We start from the raw sequence: 21,900 nt of genomic DNA on the forward strand, positions 1-21,900 counted from the left end.
GGATGTCACCAAATTTACCCCATTATCCAGATATTGCCAGCTTATTTATAAAACAATTATTTTGTATAACCTATGGAACCCTGTAAGAAACTTGAGAAAAAATTCTCTTACATGGTCAACATCCTCTAGAAAAATTTACAACCAATGTTAATGATACAGGTAGTATAGAAACAGAAGCTTGTGTATTACAATTCAATTAATAATACATGCTAAGTAACTAAGTGCTGCAGGAGTTGTCTCAGAAGTTCACAGGAGGAATATATCAGCACAGCAGGATATAGCCAGTAAAAGTAAAAATTAAAAGGCAATTGCCACTTCAAATGTAATCTGCTTAAGAAATTTTACATACCTAGCACTGTGAAAAGGAGCTAGAACAGTTTTCTTCACAATTCCCAACCAATGAGAATTTGCTATGAATTTCACTGATCTTTATGAATGAACACATGCCTTAACAGTAAACCAGAAGATCTGGAAACAAAAAATAAAGATTTTGTTCAAAGTGATGGATTCCTCGGGATACTGATAAGAGTAGAGATACAGGACACATCTTTGGGAACCCCTCCCTATTTTTCAGAAGGTAATACCACACACCAGTAGGCTACCAGCTACGATTTACACTACATGATCCCTAGATCCTTTGTCACATTTAAGTGAACAAGAGGGAAACACCTGACCCTACCTGGACTAAGCAGATTCCTCCACCTGGAAATTTGAAACTGGAATTTAGAAAAGCCAAATGAAGTCTAAATCTAGCTAGAATTGCCACAGTTTAACCCAAGGGCTCTTATGGTGCCTTATTTTTCCATTGATGAAATGGCCACCAATGTGCTTTTTTATGTTCCTCGAGAGTCACAGAAAGCCGGGCTATTGATAGAGAAGAATCCGAAATACAGAAAGCAGCAGTGATCCAGACAGAAGCATTCTGAAAATTTTCAGTTTCTGTTTCCAATCTCTTCCTGGGGTCCTTCCTCACCTTCAGATTCCATATCTTTATAATAAATTCCCTATTTTTGTTAAAGCCAGCTCAAGAATATTTGTAATAAACATTTGTAATAAAATACAAAGTTTGTATTTTGATTTTGAACTGAATACCTGGTCTTTGAGCTGAAGGCTGTATTTCCCAACCTTTCTTGCCATTAAGTGTTACCATATGACACAGTTCATTCTAACTGGATGTGAGTGAAAGTGATGCAAGCAATTTTGAGATTATCTCCTATAGACATGCAGCTTGCCTCAAATTTCCTTTTTTCAACTTCTCACTAGCTGGATAATGGTCTCCACTAGAACAATGCCTTTAACCAGAGACAAATACATCCAAGATGACAGAGCCAATCTATCAACAACATACCTGGTTGACTTTCAGGAGAAAATATTTTACCACCATCCCCAGACTACCTGCCTGACTTTGGACTATTAACACAAGAGAAAATAAACTCTTATTTTATTTGCATCTCTGTACTATAAGATCATTTTGATACAGAAGGCCAAACTCCCCTAATCAATACAGAGAGGTTGTCATGACAGACCTTCAGAGAAAATTCAGAGAAGCCTAGCAAGGATATGTGGATAATAATTCTTGTTCCAGGATGAAAAGCTGAATGAAGTGCAACATGAAAGAGACAAACATCAGTCCAAGGCTTCCCAGCTGGACGCAGATAGAGAAAATATGTTTAGTGAACTGCAATTGCTGAAGTCTAAATCAAGAAATTGAATAGATGTCCTGCCAAATTGAGTTCTGTGCATCACGGCTTGCTGCGCATGTGATTGATGCTTCTATAGGGAACTGCAGGATCCTGGCAATTAGAAAGGCATCTGGGAGGAGTTGGAGAAGTGGGGGGATGCACTCTCCAGCTTCCTCCAGCACATCTCTGTCTCTAATCCTTCCACAAACATATCACAGTGCTCCTGATTATGATGTTTAGACAAGGACTATGGGGAGAAGGGGAAAAGTCCCAGAAGAGATGAGAGATGGAGGGCTCTCAGATAATCTTTCTCCTCATATTTTATAAGCATTTACTGACTCACTGATACTCAACTATTAGTTAAGGGTGGAACCTTGGCACAAATACTCCATGAATATCACTCATTTGGGTATTTGGGTTATTAAACTCAGGTATTCACAAGATGTGACCCCAAAATTATGAATTTTGGCAAATGAAATTATGTTAAATGAAACTGGCAGGCAGACCATTAAAATGTTATAGGATTGTGTGATGTTTGTTGCATGACTGGAGACGCGAACAAACAGCAGCTTTGCCATGGGTGTAAACTCACTTCTGTAATTATTAAGTCAAGAAACAGACTACACGGGATGGGATGGCATGTAGTGAAATTCTTTATTCAGGGTTTTGATTTTATACCTTTCTAGTCATGTACACACTTAATCTATCATCTGTTAGTTTCACCATTACCTCATTTTACCTATCTGAAATTAACTTGAAAGGAAATATCCTGTTACTATATCAACACAATCACTTTTGTAGTAAACATCTTCTTCTAGACACTGACAAATCTCTGGGCAGGTATCTAAATAAAGATCACAAAGAAGAAAGTAGCCACATGGGGAACAGAGTTAATGGAAGAGTATCTTCAAGCGTTCACTCAGTTTACTCAGTATGAAGTAACGACTGTGTCTTTTCTTCAGGGCAGAGCACCTATAGACCTCTGACAATATGTTGTTAACATAAGTCAACCCTCTGGCCCGTATCTCTGAGGAAGGGCGGCATGCCCTTTGATCTCAGGCTTCACAGGGTGCACAGCTTCAGAGAATGGGCTTGTGGAATTTTTAACTCCAGGCAAGCCAACTCTGCATGTGTCGCAGGGGGGCCCAGGTCCCTTAAGCCTCTGGAAAAATACCAAGCCATTTTAAACTCACACTGAGTTCACTTTGTGTGCTTGATGTAGGATATGTTTATTTCTAAATATTATCCTACAATGTTTAATTCTTTTGTGTCAACATGGCTAGGCTACCATGCTCCATTTGTTTGGTTGAACACCAGCCATAGACATTGCTATGGAAGTATTTTTTAAATGCAATTAACATCTAAATCAGTAGACGTCAAATAAAGAAAATTAACCTCCTTATTGTGAAGGTTAATTACAATCAGTTGAAGGCCTTAAGAGCAAAAACGAAGGGTCCTAGAAGAAGAAGCAATTCTGCCTCAAGATGGTAACATAGAAGCCCTGCTTCAACATCCCTGTTGCTCTGCCCAGATTTTGAGTTCAAACATCAACTGTTGCCACAATTTCCACCCTGCCAGCCCACTGTAATCATGTAAACCATTCCTTAAAATAAATATCAACAGATAGATAGATAGATAGATAGATAGATAGATTCTGCTTCTCTAGAGAACCCCAATTATTATAGATTATATCACTGGGAAAAATGCAATCATAGTTAACTATAGCCAAAGGGTAAAGCTAAATACAAATAAAACTACATCTTGTATAAAACTACATCTTATTACAATCACCTGACCTTTTTTCCTCCAACCTTGGGAAAGAAATTCTTCATGCTTTTCGCAACAGTAAATTATACAAACAACTTGAGATTAGTTTCTATTCTCTTTCTGAAAATTTACCTGCCCTAAATCATTTCTCCTCTTCCCAAATAATGGTCACTTTACCTGGTAATCAAACCCATGCTAATGAGAAAGGAGGCTGATACATACAAACCCACCCTTCCCCTGAGCTTTGGGAAGACAATGACTTCCGCTTCTGCTGTCCAATGCAAAGTAGTTACAACATTCACTTCTGAGGCCAGGCACTGTAGTTCACACTTGTAATCCTAGCACTCTGAGTAGCCCGGGTGGGTAGATTGCTTGAGCTCAGGAGTTCAAGATCAGACTGAGCAAGAGGAAGACCTCCATCTCTACTAAAAATTGAAAAACTAGCTGGATGTGGTGGCACAGGCCTATAGTCCCCATTGCTACTTGGGAGGCTGAGGCAAGAGGATTGCTCAAGTCCAAGAGTTTGAGGTTGCCATGAGCTATGATGACATAGCACTCTACTCAGGGTGACAGAGTGAAGAGTGAGACTCTGTCTCCAAACAAACAAACAAATAAACAAAGCAGTCACCTCTGGGCCAGAGATAAAGAGAGGAAATCATTAGGTCAGAAGGGGCCTGGCAGCACCCATCTAATCACATCCCAGAAGCTACTTCCTTTTCTGCACAATATATAGAGAATCTTAACTGCTAAACTCACATCCAGCAATGAATTACAGGAAATTCTTACAAGCCGGAGTATTTCCACCCAAATACCAAGAGTCCAGAAGCCTAAAAGAAAGTTTTGATTTGTTAAAGGACCCAGGAGATCTAATCAGCTATCAAGTACTTTCGGTTTTAAAAATACTCTCAGGAAATCAAGCTAATTTAGACAAACTTAGGTCCAGGTGCCAGATGGAATCCACACTCAAATGGACCTGAATTCCTCAGTTACTGGCTCAGAAATATTCATGACATCCACTCAAATGAGGTAATTCTGGAGCAGGCAACTCTTCTTAGGCTGCTTACAAATTAAAATGCCAGAACACCCATAATAACCAATAAAAGAAGACTTCAAGATTAAAGCATGGTACATAATAAAAAATCAACTATCACTACTTCCTATATATTTTCAAATTCAAAACTGATACAAGACAAATTTAGTCACAGACAAAGGTACTTAACAGGAAATGAAAATATTTGAATTGTTTCCAGCAATCATAAGACAAGTAATCAAGGGAAAACCCCACCAGAATGGTATACCTAATAAAGTTAAATTGCAGTTTTAAAAATTATTTTAACACCTGTCTCAGCAAGAAAACACAGTCAAGGAATTCCTCAACCACCAGAAACTTGAGAAACTGCAGGTCTACAGGGGCAAGCGTCCCAGAGTTGGAGTCTCCCCAGGACTGTTTCATAATCTCCAATAAATTGGTAATCAAAATTTAATAGGCTCATGATCGTGGCAGGAGAGACAGGGTCTGTGGACCTGTGTTTATCAAAGAAAACCTACCAAAGCCAGGACCCCAGAAGAAAGAGCACTATTCAGTGCCTGAAAGAAATAGCCCTACTTACAGTCTATGTAGATACTTGTCAGTTGCAAGCTTCCTTTGAGTGGAGGACAGAGAGAGATTGGAGCGATTTAACGGCCTCCCATTCCTAACCACAAGCCTCAGTCTCAAGTGTCTGAGATCTGAAGCAAGAATTCCCACACCATTTACATGATTCAAAATAACCCCATAGGTTATTAATGTAGATTAAAGTGATCCAGGGTTGGCAGAAAACACAAGTTGCTGACAAAAGCAAATGCAAGTTTCTGTAGACAAGTTCCTTTAACATATATCTTAACAGAGTCCTACAGTTAATGCTTCAAGATTGGCTCACAGTGCAAAGTCACCAAAGAACAAACAACCACAAGGGAGAGTCAAGGTACAAATCAAAAGAACTGCCAATAAGCCTCTCCAAGATGGCTACTCTTACAATAAACAGAAGAAACCTACAAAACGAGTTTGCTTGTCATACTTATATAAATAAAAGAGACTATTTAAATTGCAAGGAAGCCAGAAAATACGAGGACAGCTATCTGTAAAAAGGAGAAAATAAAATTTTTAGAGATTAAGACTATGAAAACTGGAATTCAAAGTTTGAATTAAACAACAGATTATATGAAGGTGAAAAGAAACTAGTGACTTGTGAGACATGTTTGGATAAGTCACTCAAAATGGAGCACAGAGAGTAAAGAGTGAAATATGAAAGCTATGAGACATGAAAATAGAGAAATTTCAACATATATTGGTTTAATTAGGATTTCAGAAATGAATGAGAGAAAAGATGTAGAAGAAATATTTGCAAATTCAAAGGCTGAATCTCTTATGATGAAAGACACAAATTCTCAAATGTAGGAAGCTTAGGACATCTTACTAAGAATTACTGAAAGGAATTAATACCTAGACATTTTGTAGTGAAGCTATAGAATACCAAAGACAAAGAGAAGTTCTGAAAACATTCAACAGGAAAAAATAGTTTAGCTAAAAAAGAATAACAATTTGGTGGATGAGTTGTTACTGACAATAATGGAAACCAAAAGACAAAAAATAGTTGACCACTATTTTATATATACGCATGCTACTCCATCATAAACTGTACTTGTAAAAAGTCCACAGATAAGTTTGAGCACTATTGTTTTTCAAGTTGTAGAATCGTTTCTCAAGTTGGGGTGGTCAAAATAGACTTTTAAAGTTATTTCATTGTAACGTCACACTTGGTGATATTTGCAAATTTCAACAGTAACAAAAATCACTTTTTTCCCCATTATCCCAACCCCTGCATTCCACACCCAACTAAATAGAACAAAAACTCAGACAGCTTTTCAGGCTTTGTCTCCTGTGACCAGACAATAGAGAAGAACTCCAAAGAGAGACATTAAGTGCTAATCACTGGACTTGGCAATGGAAATTATCTGCTCCTATTGTTTGCCTTGACTGTAGATAATTGGGCATCCATACTATAATCTCCTTTACAACAGCCAATGTGAAACCAAAGGGAAATTAGACAAAACCTCCTCCATATTATACAATTTTCCTCCTCCTTATCTTGCTTACCCACCAAGTAAACTAATCTGGAATTGAGAAGTTTGTTTCAGTTGATTTTAAAATCCAAATAATGGCACATTCCAACAGACCAAAATATTCCTTACACTCAATCTAAAATTTTTTCTTATATTATAACTTATTTAATTTTATAGTTTTGCTATTAATCTATGTCTCTTAAAAGTTTAAAATTTCTCAATGTTAATTAGAAGACCTCACTTCCGTTAAAGCTCTCTTTCTTCTTTGGGTAGTGGAACTATGAGTGACCCTCTCAACTTCTCTTTTCAAGATTTTAGATGATATGCATAAGTATTTTTATAATAAAAATTATGTTTCCTTTAAAAATTAGAAGTCAGGGAATAAATTGTATTACACCACCAGGGACCACCAATATTAAAAACACAGTTCATGTGGGGATACTGGGCATTCTTGTGTGAATTTTAGTTTGGAGTCACTAGGACTATGATTCAATGGCCTAAAATAAATAAACATACTACCTAACTTCCTGCTTAACAGGCAAACCACCACAGTCACATGATTAGGGATACTAAGGAACAACAACACAACCCTGGCATCTACATGCTTAGAGAATATGGTTGCATTTTTATCATTGTCACATTACTTTCTTGCAGAACATATAGTTAGGGGAATACTATTTTAATACTGTGCTAACTGGAAGTGAAACTAACATTTAAAAATTCATAAGAATAGTTTTGTGTTCTAATATTAGCATTCAGAGGTAGAATAAGAGTGATTGGAAAACATGTGAGTGTGACTCAAACTCATTCTATTTGTTTACATAAAAATAAAGCCTTTTTAATATATGGCTCTGTCTTGAACTAGAGTGCTAAACATTAATTTTTCTATTATCATTCTTAAAGGAGCATAATTAATAATGTAAAATCAGCATTTGGAGTTTCTAAAGAATAAATTCTAAACATAATTTTATCCAAACCACAATATTTTCATTGTATCTTTCAGAAAGTATGCAGTGGACTTTTAAAAGCAAGTTGTAGCATTCTATATACTTATTCAAGTAGCATATGAAAAATGAATAAATGTGTGAGAAAGTCTGAATTTCTTTTGCAAGTATGATTGGTGAAACAGTTATATTCAAAATAGGTTTATTCTAACATTAATATGAATACAGAATATTTTCTTTGATATTAGCTTTTAAAAATTTTACTCTCCAATTGGATTTTTTGCCTTATCCTAATAGTAGGGTTATATATTATAATATTTATTAATTATAAATATTTTTATAATTAAACCCTAAAAATAGGATTATATTTTTTGCCTTATCCTAATAGTATATAGCAGATATATATGTATATATACATATATATAGTTTCATATATATAAAGTTTTATATACATGAATACATATGCATGTTACAATGGAAATTTCTTTCCTTCAGCAGGACAATTAAACTTACCTACTAATATCACCATACAAACTTTCATAATTGAAAGTTTTGCATTTTTAATGGATGAGATAATCAATGAACACTTCAAATGTCAAATAATATAAAATGACATTTAATTGGTTCATAAGATAATAGTGAAATCTGAATGTATTTGTTTCACCAAGTTTTAATTATTTTTCCATAATGACATTCATACTAATTCAGGAAGCACCTTGGATTTACAACAAAGATAAAATTTCTAAAAGATTTTCATTCTTTTCCCATGTACGAAGTAGAATATTTTAAACATAAATATAAAACTCTCTATGGTCATTTTTCTTAAAAATGTGTATTAAATCCCTCTGATGGTGTAGAGTAATACTCAGGTCTCCACAGATGCATCTGCATTAAACTTTGAATTTTAAAAAAAGACATTTAAGATCAATTTGTGCAAGACGTTTAGTTCAGTAAAAAAATGCCAAGGACTTCCATTGCCATCCAAGATACAGGAACAAGGCCTATATTTACACTAGACCTATAAACAATCAAAAAATAAAATAAAATACACAGAACCTCTGTAAATTGACCACTGAAGTGACCATCACAAAGTGGTCAGCTTACAGAGGTGGTTAACATAAAGAACTAAGCCTACTGTACTGATACATACATATGGTGCATGGTCTGTGAAAATCAGGCCAACTCAAGAAGGGAATCATTGTAGGGAGATGCTCAACTATGGAGATTCTATTATATTTGAAACAATCTTCAGACATCAAACAAGTACCACAGAGCAACAGTCCCTGAGAAAAGGGAAATTTAGTAAGTCCTATGATTGTCTCAGTTCACTGCCTGGAGAGAGTTCCAAATTTCAAAACAGGGAGAGAGAATACAAACAATGCAGAATTCTTTCTGAATTGAGGAGACAGAGAACAGAATTTAGAAGTTCCAATGCAATCCACAGGACAGAATATCAGAGCAAAAGAGAGGGAGCTCTAGAGATTTGCAGTGCTCTATTGGGTACTGATCAGATCATGTGTGTACACAGACTACTTGAAGCTAAGCAAGACTTGAAAGGGGGAAGAGATTGGGAAATGTTCATGTTCCCAAGAGCCAGGGAACAAATAACATGAATCATATTACACAGGACATGTGTCAATAAAAGTATGCAGAAGTATATTGCCTTATGATGGAACCAGACTATTCTGGCTCCCCCCAGAAAAGATTAAATGGTAATTGTGAAGGGTCAAAATATTTCCATGCAACTTAACTGCATCTCAGAACAAAGCTCAAAAATATATTTTTTTAAAGTACTAAAAGTTTTAACACTCACAATGCTTGGTATCTAATCAAAAATTGCTAGGCATGGGCGGCACCTGTGGCTCAAAGGAATAGGGTGCCAACCCATATGCCGGAGGTGGTGGGTTCAAACCCAGACCCGGCCAAAAACTGAAAAAAAAAAAAATTTGCTAGACATGAAAGGATGAGGGGGAAAATCAGTCAGTAAAAACTGACCAACAAATGATGCACATGACAGAAATAATAAAAACACCTTAAACATCTTCTATTGCCCCTAATCCATATTCTCAAGAAAACAAAACCATAAGCATGTTAACAAGTAGAGATGTGAAAGATATTTTAAAAGACCTAAATCTAAGCTATAAAGAAAGAAAATATAATGTGGAAAATAAAAATTACAGTAGATAACATAAATCTCAGCCTGGAGACTAGAAAAACTTGCAACAGGGAAATACCAACATGCTGAACAAATAGTGCTGACACTTCTTGTCCTTTGAGCAACTTAAGCAATGATGGTGATGTTGTAATTATTTTCCATGTCTTTGTTGTCACAATTGAAGTTATTTTGTGTTATCCATTCCTCTTCTCCTTGCTCACTTTGCCAATATGATTAGCAATAATTAGGCTAAGAAAAAAAAGTCTCTTGCTTCCTTTATTATCTTAACAAAACAAGTAAAGTTTATAATGAAGTAAAAGAAAAAACACTAGACAGGATTAATAGAACATTAGATACTACGTAATAAAAGATTAGTCAAGTTAAAGAAATAGTGATTGAAATTGTTAAAAAGTAAACAAAGACAGGAAAAGATTGCATAAAGAAGACAGCTACATCTCAGTGAGGTGTAGGATAACTCCAAGTGGCCTAATGTACGTGTAACTAGAGTCATAGAAGGAAGGGTAAAAGAGAAAAGTGCCCCGGGTTTTGAAAGTTTCTGTCTGTGGCCCATCCCTTGAAGCATTACCTTTTCTTCCTCTCTCTCATTGCCATCCCCCACTTTCTTCAGATATAAGCTTTACTATCTCTTGATACTTCACCAAGTTCCTATACACATCCACATTGGAAAGAGCATTTAACTAACTCTACCACTGAGAGATAGTGACTCTTGAAGGTACAGCAGGAATGATGATACTCATTCATATACATTTTCTTTCTTTTTTTTTTATTAAATCATAGCTGTGTACATTAATGTGATCATGGGGCACCATACACTAGTGTCATAGACACATTTTCATCACACTGGTTAACATAGCCTTCCTGGCATTTTCTTAGTTATTGTGCTAAGACATTTACATTCCACATTTACTAAGTTTCACATATACCCTTGTAAGATGCACCGCAGGTGTAATCCCACCAATCCCCCTCCCTCTCCTCCCTTTCCCCCTTCCCCCTATTCTTAGGTTGTAACTAGGTTATAGCTTTCATGTGAAAGCCATAAATTAGTTTCATAGTAGGGCTGAGTACATTGGATACTTTTTCTTCCATTCTTGGGATACTTTACTAAGAAGAAAATGCTCCAGCTCTATCCATATAAACATGAAAGAGGTAAAGTCTCCATATTTCTTTAAGCTGCATAATATTCCATGGTGTACATATACCACAATTTATTAATCCATTCGTGGGTCAATGGGCACTTGGGCTTCTTCCATGATTTAGCAATTATGAATTGGGCTGCAATAAACATTCTGGTATAAATATCTTTGTTGTGATGTGATTTTTGGTCTTCTGGGTATATGCCTAGCAGAGGAATTATAGGATTGAATGGCAGATCTAGTTTTAGATCTCTAGGTATTCTCCATACATCTTTCCAAAAGGAATGTATTAATTTGCATTCCCACCAGCAGTGTAGAAGTGTTCCCTTTTCTCCACATCCACGCCAACATCTCTGGTCTTGGGATTTTGTGATATAGGCTAGTCTTACTGGAGTTAGATGATATCTCAAAGTAGTTTTGATTTGCATTTCCCTGATGATTAAAGATGATGAGCATTTTTTCATATGTCTGTAGGCCGCGTGCCTGTCTTCTTCAGAGAAGTTTCTCTTCAAATCCCTTGCCCAGCCTGCGATAGGATCACTTGTTCTTTTCTTGCTTATACGTTTAAGTTCTCTGTGGATTCTGGTTATTAAACCTTTGTTGGAGACATAACCTGCAAATATCTTCTCCGATTCTGAGGGCTGTTTGTTTGCTTTACTTACTGTGTTCTTGGCTGTGCAGAAGCTTTTTAGTTTGATCAAGTCCCAGTAGTGTATTTTTGAAGCTGCTTCAATTGCCCAGGGGTCCTCCTCATAAAATACTCGCCCAGGCCGATTTCTTCAAGGGTTTTCCCTGCACTCTCTTCTAGTATTTTTATAGTTTCATGTCTTAAGTTTAAATCTTTAATCCAGTGAGAGTCTATCTTAGTTTATGGTGAAAGGTGTGGGTCCAGTTTCAGTCTTCTACAGGTTGCCAGCCAGTTCACCCAGCATCATTTGTTAAATAGGGAATCTTTTCTCCACTGAATGTTTTTAATTGGCTTGTCAACAATTAAATAACGGTAAGTTGCTGGATTAATCTCTTGGTTCTCTATTCTGTTCCAGACATCTACTTCTCTGTTTTTGTGCCAGTACCATGCTGTTTTGATCACTATCAATTTGTAGTATAGTCTGAGGTCTGGTAGCGTGATTCCTACTGCTTTGATTTTATTTCTGAGTAATGTCTACATTTTCATTCATTTAAAATCTTCTATAGACTGAGCACTATGAAAGGTACTGGAAATATATTAGTGACAAAGAAGATACATTCCTGGTCCCTGGTAAATCCAGAATGCCATTACACTCAAATAACATTGATGAATATACAGTATTTAAGATACTAACATTAGGTATTTTCCTCATATCAATTCCTTTCTTCCAAGTTCTGTATAGTTATCATAGGGGGGCCAGATATCCCTACAAATCTTATATTCCAGAATCCTTTGCCAACTGATTTTCAGAAAGATTTCTCTAAAGAGCATTGGTGGAAGATTACAAGGTGGTAAAAGAGGGAGAAGTCATGGGTCTTTCTCTCATTTAGGTATTATTTCCTCTCCTTTTGTCTTGTGGTGGTATCCTGAAAGTGGCTGTGACCCTTCAAGCTTACCAGCATTGGCTCCTTTTCTCCTCTTCAGCTACACTATCCTTTAAAAAATTGTCCTCTTTTGGTAGTTCTAGCCCCTGCTATGCATGTCAAGAGACACAGACAACACTCCCAGTCTCTGAGTTACCTCATTTGTAGTTATTGCTCTTTCAACACTTTCACCAATTGCATAACTAATCCCCTGTATTAAATTCACTCTGAGAGACCTAGTATGATTTCTGCTTCCCTGGCTGATATACTTATCATTTTGATAAATGCCACATATGTGGTCCAATATGTGGTCCAATGGGAGAACTAATATAGTCTGGGTAATTAGAGACAGTTTCCTTGAGGAATTAATATTTAAACTAAGAAAGGAGTATAAATAGAAGTTAACCAGGGGGCTGGGAAGCAATGATTAGGCATCATATTTATTTAAGATATCAAAGAAGGATCATTTTACAAAAGGCAGTTCCTTGCCACACAATAGTTGTCTTATTTTTTCCATATTGTACTTCTTACTGTGCCATTGAACCCATAGCAAGCCTGACAGAGTCTACCACAGAGGGTTAACTCAAAGGTATTTTTTTTTCTGGTTTTATTGGTGTTTTTAATTGTGATCTATTAAACTCAGGTATATTTTGCTTTTTACAAACTCTAATGTCTTTGTAGTGCCAGAAAACATTTCCAGGGAGAAATGTCCAGCTTGTGAAATCTCTTATGCACTTGCCTTTAGCAGCATCTCCAAAGCACTATCTCACTTGGCCCCCCTCAGGCCACACATTTAATCAGGCGCCTTAAAATGTCAGAGATTAGGTTGACTGACTGAATAAATACTTCTTTCTAAATTTTTTATAACATTCCTTGTGATTTGGTTGCATAATTATTCAAATCTACCTTACCAGTAAATTAGACTCCCTGCTCTTCCCCAGCTCTTAGATCAGCATTACTGATTTCTTTTTCCTTTTGCCCCAGGCTCCAATATGGCCCAGCACAGCAGCATCACTGATTTTTTGATACTTTGCTCATTATGGAGTTTGGGGCATAAATTTTTATTTTTAAAAAATATTGCATTAAAATATTGTATGTCCTGATTTATGAGTTTGTTTGATGTTCCCTTTTGTGCCTGAGGTAATAGCCTCACTCAACCTCACCTTGTCCTGGCCCTAAAGGAGTCATGTTACTCCCTGATGGAATTTTAGCCTGTGCTGACAACAGAATAGGACATCTATGTCTAGACTAACCCAGGTGCTCCCAGCTATTGGGATGACAGAAACTTAGGAAAGAGAGAGAAATTTTATTCTCTTAAAGCACAGGTCATGGAGCAAGTTTGCTTCAACAAAGATGAATATTAATACTATCATTTCTGCAACTCAGTATTTGTCTAGAAAAATGTATCGTGGGTACCAAGCAGATTTTAAGATAAAATATTTATTTTAAAAACTACTCAAACTTTGTATTAGTCCTCCTTCTAAGATGCAACCCAACCACAATTAGAAGAAGACATTCAAAACATGGGAAAATGAGATATTACAAACTAAAGAGAGACTTTATTTTATATGGGTTTCTCCATAACTACATGCATCTTCAGCCTTGATTCTCTCTAACTCTTTGGTCACAGAAATGGCTCATATGTATTTTAAGCTCTCCTTTATTATCATTCTCCAGAATTTCTGCTTGATTTCTCAAGGACTTGCTTCTATACTTCCTGATTATAGCCTACAAATCCACCATCTTTCACATCAATGTTGGTAGGCACCTGATTGACAGGAAAAATCCCCAAGGTGTGGAAAGAGGAAGGCATCTCAATGGCTGCTTGTTTGTACATGGTAAGTGCATTGAGGCCTTTATCTCCTCATTTCCTAAATGAAGATTTTGAATTACATGGTCACTAACATACTTTGCCATTTTCACATTCTATGATCAAACAGGTTTGCTCCTCATATACATTTTGGAACATACAGAAGGCTTAGCTTAAGTTGGCTTCATTGGTCTTCTTTTTATCTTAGCTTTTTGTGCAAAACTGAATTTTATTTTTAGATATCTACAATTAAATTGATCACTTGGAAAATAATTACTTCCTGTAATACCTAGGTTTTGATTTTATACCCCATAACTGAAATTGGTTCATGATTACAAATAGCATATTATGACTGAAAATAAACTTACTAGGGAATAAATTGTCTTTTTGGGGGTAAAAGAAATCAGAATTCTGCGGGAAAATGAAAAATACTATGTTGAGCATGGATCTGAGAAATAAGAGATGAATAGATGCAAACATGCCCCAATATCTTTCCCCCTCTTTGGCAGAATTGGACTCCTAACAACTCTCCTAACTATTGCTGCATCTTAGAAACTATGGAGGACCCCAGGTTGAATTGTCTATGCCCACCTTTGTTTTCTGCAATACTGTATTCTAATGCAATCACACAGTTGTAACTTCTGTCACCCCTAAAGGAACTTATTTACATATCTCTCGCTCTGCTTTCCCCTAAATACCAGTATCTTTGAGGGCATTGCTATGTATTACTCAACTTCAAATTCTTCTTCTGGCACACATCGGATACTTATATTCAAATTCTATTCCCCTATTTACTATTCATACGAACATACACCTTTTTGTTTTGTTTTATTTTCTGAGCCACAGTCTCCTCATTTGTAATATTGGGAAATACTACCTCAAGATCAAAATGAAATAGCTAGGTTTGAGCTTTCCCTAAGCACTGGGGAATTTCCCAAATTCTTGGTTTTTTAAGTCTAACACTTTGGAAATTATTCCAAAATTCTTAAAACATATTCTCTAGTAGAATTTAGGCCACCCAGACAGAGCATATCTCAACCCCCTTATTATACAGACACTTGAATTACCTCAGTATCCCATTCTCTACGCTTTTCTACATACATTTACAATTCTTCTCTATTTTCAACATTCAAATTTATCTCTCTGATACAGCATGTAGCTCCCTTTCATTATGATTTTCCCCTGTATATCTCATAACATTTTATGAGAAAATAGCATAGTGCCATTTGAACTTCACAGGTTTGAATACAAATACACTCCAAAACAGGCTATTAATGGATAAAGGCAATAAGGACAGCAATACAAAAATTACTTCTAAGATTCAATCCTGTTTCTCACCCAAACTTTTTAAATATAATGCTATTAAAGATTACCTGGTCTATTTTTCAGCCCATAAAGTAGTATTTTTCAACCTTTTTTTTATCTCACAGCACACTGGAACCTATAGTTAAACTTCCATGGCACAAGTATGTTGATCAAAAAAGAGTGAAAATAAAAAGAATATACTTAATGTGCTTGGAACTTCTTTTGAAAATAATTTAATTAATGATGTTTAAAATTTTTCGTGGCACACTGGTTAAAAAGATTTTTTTTATTTTTTTTTTTTTTTTTTTTTTTGTGGTTTTTGGCCGGGGCTGGCTTTGAACCTGCCACCTCCGGCATATGGGACCGGCGCCCTACACACTGAGCCACAGGTGCCGCCCGAAAACATAATATTTTTTAAAAGATGGTGTATCAGTTGTATACTCATAAGGAAAAAATAATCCCTGACCCCTACCTCACACTATGCAGAAAAATAAATTCTAGATAGACTATAAAAAAAAAAAAAAAAAAAAAAAAAAAAAAAAAAAAAATCTTTTTAAATGATTGTTTCATTTTTCCCCTCATTTTTTTGATAGGTAATACCTGCTGAAACTCTTTGTAGCTTTAAATGAGTAATATGGATTTAAGAAAAGAAATATCTAAACTGCATAAGCCAAATTACTGAGCAGTGGGAATAAATACACAAACATCTGAGACACGTACTTCCTTTCCTCATCAGCTTCATGGAATTTAAGCCACTAATATATCTCTAGCTGTTTAATAAGCTCACATTCTATTATGCTCACTAAGCAATCTATTTTATATATCTTTTAATGCTGACACAATTCTCAAAAACTTTAAAGGTGTGCTGATGAAAATGTTAATGACATCTAAAGAGAAAAATATTGTTTCAGTTCTGAGGTACAAGAATATTTTATAAAGTTCTAGTGTGCTCTCCTTGCTTAAAGTAGACAATACTGGATTAAAAAATTAGGTTTTTTCTTTCTTTTCAAACAGCATACTTCTATAAAAACATAATACCAGGTCCTACTATAATGATATAAGTCCTATTTTATAGCATTTCACAAATGCCCACTAATATTATACAAATTGAAGAGGACACATTTGTGTATTGTACTTGCTTTTATTATTTCTATTTTGCTCATGTTAAAAATATCAATTAGCAAAAGTTAAAACCAAAGATTCTTTCAGATTTTTCTTTAAGAGATTATAAAACGTTGTGCTAATTTATTATATAATTTGTTATGCTTCCAACAATAATGAAACTCAATCTTTCAAATATACATTTGAACAACTTGCATTTTTTATCATTCATACCTAATTTGAGTTATTCACTTATTCCTCTTCATTCAAGGGCTATTTGAAATAGGATTCAACATGATAAGAGACGTAAGTAATAAGTTGTGAGTGTGTTTGCAGCAGTGAATAATGAGAACTAAATGCCTCACTTTTACTAAAGTATGAAATTCAAATTTATTTATACCCAAATTTAAGAAAATATAATTTTCAAAATTTCAAATTTATAAAACCTATACTTTATCAAAAATATGATCTATAAAATGACCTTTTGTCTTCTGCTTTTTTTAAAATATTGATAGATTAAAGATTAATATTTCCTACATTTTATATGTCAATTCTATCTTCAACCAATTCTTCACACATTACATAAAGTACAGGAAACATAGTTGTACCAACTCTCTATTAACTTTGGCAAAATCTGAAATAATTTTTGTATAGCCAAAAGAGAATATTTAGAAGTCTCACCTATCATTTACCTTTCCTTCTATCAATTTTATCACTGAAGCATTATAATAATATATTACTAATAATAATCAAGTAATATCATTAAACATTTTATTTGTTTGTAACTTTTTAAGCAAATGTAAGTTAAAGGTTAATAATACTTAAACATTTAAAACTAAATTAAAACCTAAATTACATGATTTTTAAATCCCTGAGTAAGAATAATTGTATATTGTGTAGTTCTTATTAAAGAATCAGAAGGAAAATACCTTTGAAAATGGATCAGGAGTGTAGTCCATGAGAGTCTATCTTTCCGTTGGCTTTTTATGATTTGTAAGTGTTATCTGTTTAGTCCTCCTTCTCAACTTTTTCTTCTAAGGCAGGCCAGACTATGTAACCATGATTTAGTTCCTCTTTTTCACTTTGCATTCATTTCTCATCTTTCTGACTATAAGATTAAAGAAAGGGAGCAATATAAGAGTTTTTAACAGATCATGATTAGAATAATTTTCAATAACAAAGACCAGCCCAATTCTTTTTTCTCCTTAAATATTATTTTATCAACTATCTGTACCCAAATAAAAATTAGAGGTGATTAATATAAATATTGAGTAGCAAACACAAATTTATTTTTTTATTTTTATTAAGTCTTTTGTACATAGATCATAAATACATTTATGCCATTTTCAATGTGTTGATTATTTGTACAAATTGGAGTGCTTACATCCTACTAATCAACATAGCTTTCACCTCATTTACCCAATTATAGCATTAGGACATCTATGTTCTACAACAAATTTAAACATGTAACAAGAGGGAAATATTGCTACTGTAATGTGAAATCTCCCAGGAGAAGATAAATTATCCTTCAGTCTACATAATCTGGCTTAAGGTTTTCTGGGTTTTACATACTCTTCTGAGAAATCAATAAGTAAAACCAAGTGAAAAGACGGGGCTCACCACAGCCTTATAGGAAAAGAAATTTATTTTCCTGGAGGGTGGGGGGCGGGAGGCAAAAGAGAGAGAGAGAGAAAAGTAATTACAAATGTATGTGCTATATGAATGTGTGCGTGTCAATGAGAAGGTGTGAAAATCATTACCAATGTTGACCATTTTCATCTATATCAAATTCTCCTATACTTGTAGCTCACTCAAAGGCAGGAGTGGCCGTGAGACTAGTTCTGGCAAATGAAGTGGGAGTGTTTGAAACTTTACTTGCCAGTGCTGGCCTCTACAATCCTCCTTTGCAGATGCCTTGGTGATCATCAAAGTAGTTGTCCAAATGGAACTCCCATCAGCCCAGACCCCAAGCCACTCTGAAGAACAAAGTCTCTCCATAAGCTATGCTGGATATTTGTAGCATCAATGAAAACATACTATTGTATTAAAACTACTGAGATGTTGGGAGTTATGTGCTATAACCTAGCCAGTTCTGACTGGTTCAGCAGCTGAGATTATAATTACTCTATTTTCTAAAGCAGTGTGCCACTTAATTCTGAAAAACATTCTCTGCTCACCCCTGTGTAATATATTTTCCCTCTGCAGAGGATATGTGTAAGAGCAATAGAATAGACTAGAAAGAGGACAAGGCTAAGAGATCTACATTCTCCTCCAAAATAATGTAAACTACTTAATAGCAGAGAGTGAACCTCTCCCTAACTTGCTTACATTACTGTAGAGAAGTAACTTAAGTACTCTAAGCTTACATTTCTCATTTATAAAATCAGGATAAAAATAGCTTCTTTGCTCTAAAAAGTAGCACACATCCGTTTCTCTCCCATCCCTTTAGTTTTGTATGAGGGAAACTGGCAAACATAAAGCATAGCCAGGCATCCACACACCAATGGAAAACTCAGGATTTCTTTATAAGAGAGAAGAATCTTGATGGATATCTAAGAAACTCTGTCTCAGGGAACATGATGACAAAGACTCACATTTGTGTTGCTTAGGAGGAAAAATTTGGTTCTGCCCCCACCCCCACCCCCACACACACTTTATAAATGAAGAAACTATTAATAAAATAAAGTTTCGTGACATTTTTAACTCATTCCAAAAAATCTGGAAAATCAGTGAGTGATTTTTCTTGCTATCATTCCCTATAAAGAGTCAATGTTCATATATTTAGTTTTTGAGCATCTATGTCTTTTTTTATTTACACAAAAAATTGCTGAAAATAATTTCATTCCTTCTATTTTTTTTTTAATTATTAGTGGTCTAGAGTTCGAAAATTATAAAATATAACATGAAAAACTTCACTGTAAGTAGCTCTCTATTTCTCTTACTAATGCAGAGACATGTTTTTATAAACATCTGCGGACCATATGCTCAGAGGATAACCCTTCTGATTGAAAGATTGAGAAATTCATATGTTATCTATTTCACCCAAGATCATCATTCCTATAAACAAATGAATGCATAGAATTCCCAAGGTAGAGAAACTTTTAAGCCTTGATTTTTATTTTAAAGTAAATATACCAGCAAAACACCATAAATAATTATGAATTTCTATGCAATATGGTAATATTAGTAATGCTGTACCATAATTGCTTGAGGTGGCGATAGGCACTTTACACACATTACCTCTGATTCTGACAGTACTCCAGGGCAATTCTTCAGATTTTCATTTTAAAACTTAAAAGATAGGGGCTTGCAAAATTTAAGTACCTTGCTCGAAAAACACACAGCTAGTAAGCAACAGAGCTGGAAAGCCAGTTGAGATCTTTCAGCATTTAATTTGCATAGGACACGTTAAAATAGCATTTTGTGTTGGCACTGCTGTTTAATCACAGATTAAGACTTGCTCCATGGACTTTTTAAGTGAGACAGTGAATTTTTAGGAAGTGCCAGCACTTGAAATAACCATTACTTTCAGGTTAAGTCTCCTTTTTCTGAGTTTCCTTTGATTTTTACAGCATTGCTAACCGTTTTCCTTTCATATTTTATTTAAGTATTTGGAGGAAGAAAAACTAGACCTTTACTATACAATTAGAAATGTCATTATTTTTTAAGATGTTAATAGAGTATATGGAATAGAATTCACACTGTGAACTTAGAAATGACCCACATTTAACTTCACTATGGTTATTATTGACTTGTTCATTCGAGGGACTTTTTTGAGAAAAGAATGACATCAGTCAAAATGTCTTCATTAGGTTATATAGGCTAATCTCTTCATTCTATTAGTTCAATTAATTCTCTTACTTTTTCTATTATCAATGTAATTCTTATTCAGAAGGTTTGTACAACTGTGGCAATAGGAGAATTCATCTAATACAGAGAATAGAACAAATAAAGCAAACAACCTCAAAACAAAACTTTCTTCAAGAAATAGATCTATTTTCATAAAATAAACTCTCAAATGGGGTTTACTCTTTTACATTTTTAAAAACTATTAAGCCATGGGCAATTGGTGTTCTTCACTTCTCTATTCTTATTAATATAATTCCTCTTTACTCTTCTTGCACAATAATAAAAGTAGTTAACAGTTCTTGCTAGAAAGTCCCTGGGTGGTGGTGGAGCAGATCTGGGGATTGAACTGCTGACTCACTCTCATATGACTGCACTGTAAAGTCCTAGAAATCAGGGGTCTAGAACAAAAATTTTGAATCTAATACCATGCATAGTTACAAGAATAAAGCAAATTTAGAATTGAATGAACCATGGCTAGTTGGACTTTCCACAGGCTATGCAATATGCCTGAACTTCTAATGGTACAATCTAAGGCTCAGTTGTACCTTCTCTGGATTAGTGAGTGAATAACTTGTTGTAGGGCATTTGATGGTAAGATAGGAAAGAAAGGTGACAATATTCCAGACTGCCTTAAAAAGCTAAGAAATAATATTGGGTGATGGGAAGGCACCAAGTCCAATGGCATTCTTACATATTTGTTCAAATGCAGTAAGAGAAAAGAAGGAGCAGAGAGAAGGAAGCCTAGGCTCGGTGAAGGCATGGCATAAATCCATTTCACTAAGCTGTTGGTCATCTGTCACGCCATCCTGGTGAATAAGATGATCAAATACCATTAGCTGATTTAGACTTGAAGATCGATATCACCCTAAGGGACAGGCGTTGATGAAATGCCAGAGGACTCCAACAAGTCCAGCTTTTAATCAGCTCTCTGGAGGAAGTGACAAGGCCTGCTGTTCTGGTTCTTGCCCATTTGCCCCACCACCACCAACCACCACATGTCATGCTTTGCCCAGCTTTGCATTTCTCTGTGCCCAGGAGGTGCAGCTGATTTACTACAGAGCTAATGCAGCTGTAGCTCAAAATGCCTTAGACGTAGCTCCTCGCCAACCTTGTGCCTAATGTTATTTTCAACTATTTTTCTCATAGATGGCCTCTTCACTGCATATACTTCTGTTCCAGGAGGCTGAATTCTACAGACTGTCAACTGATGTGACAAGCAGAATAATGGCCTCTCCAAGGATGTCCACATCCTAACCCTTTGAACCTGTGGACATGTTACCATACTTAGGGGCCTCAGTTTGTCATTGCTGCCTTTGAAGATGGAGGAGGAGGCCACAAGCTAAGGAATGTGGCTGGCATCTAGAAACTGGAATGGCAAGGAAAGAGGTCGTCCTTCAGAGACTCCAGAAAGGACATCTTTATTTTAGCCCAATGAGACCTCTGTAGGACCTCTGGTCTACAGAACTGTAAGATAATAAAT

At 35.4% G+C, this 21,900-nt stretch overlaps 1 protein-coding gene across 1 annotated transcript in view; it reads right to left on the reverse strand.

Moving 5' to 3' along the window:
* Positions 1-17,569, reverse strand: part of TFEC (transcription factor EC) — a 184,669-nt gene extending 167,100 nt beyond the window's left edge. The window contains exon 1 of the mRNA XM_053553844.1: positions 17,501-17,569. The gene's annotated coding sequence lies outside the window, so the exon portion shown is untranslated. The remainder of the gene's footprint in view (positions 1-17,500) is intronic.
* Between the last annotated feature and the right edge of the window lie 4,331 nt (positions 17,570-21,900).

Source organism: Nycticebus coucang, chromosome 11 (assembly GCF_027406575.1).
Source record: "Nycticebus coucang isolate mNycCou1 chromosome 11, mNycCou1.pri, whole genome shotgun sequence".
NCBI lineage: Eukaryota > Metazoa > Chordata > Mammalia > Primates > Lorisidae > Nycticebus > Nycticebus coucang.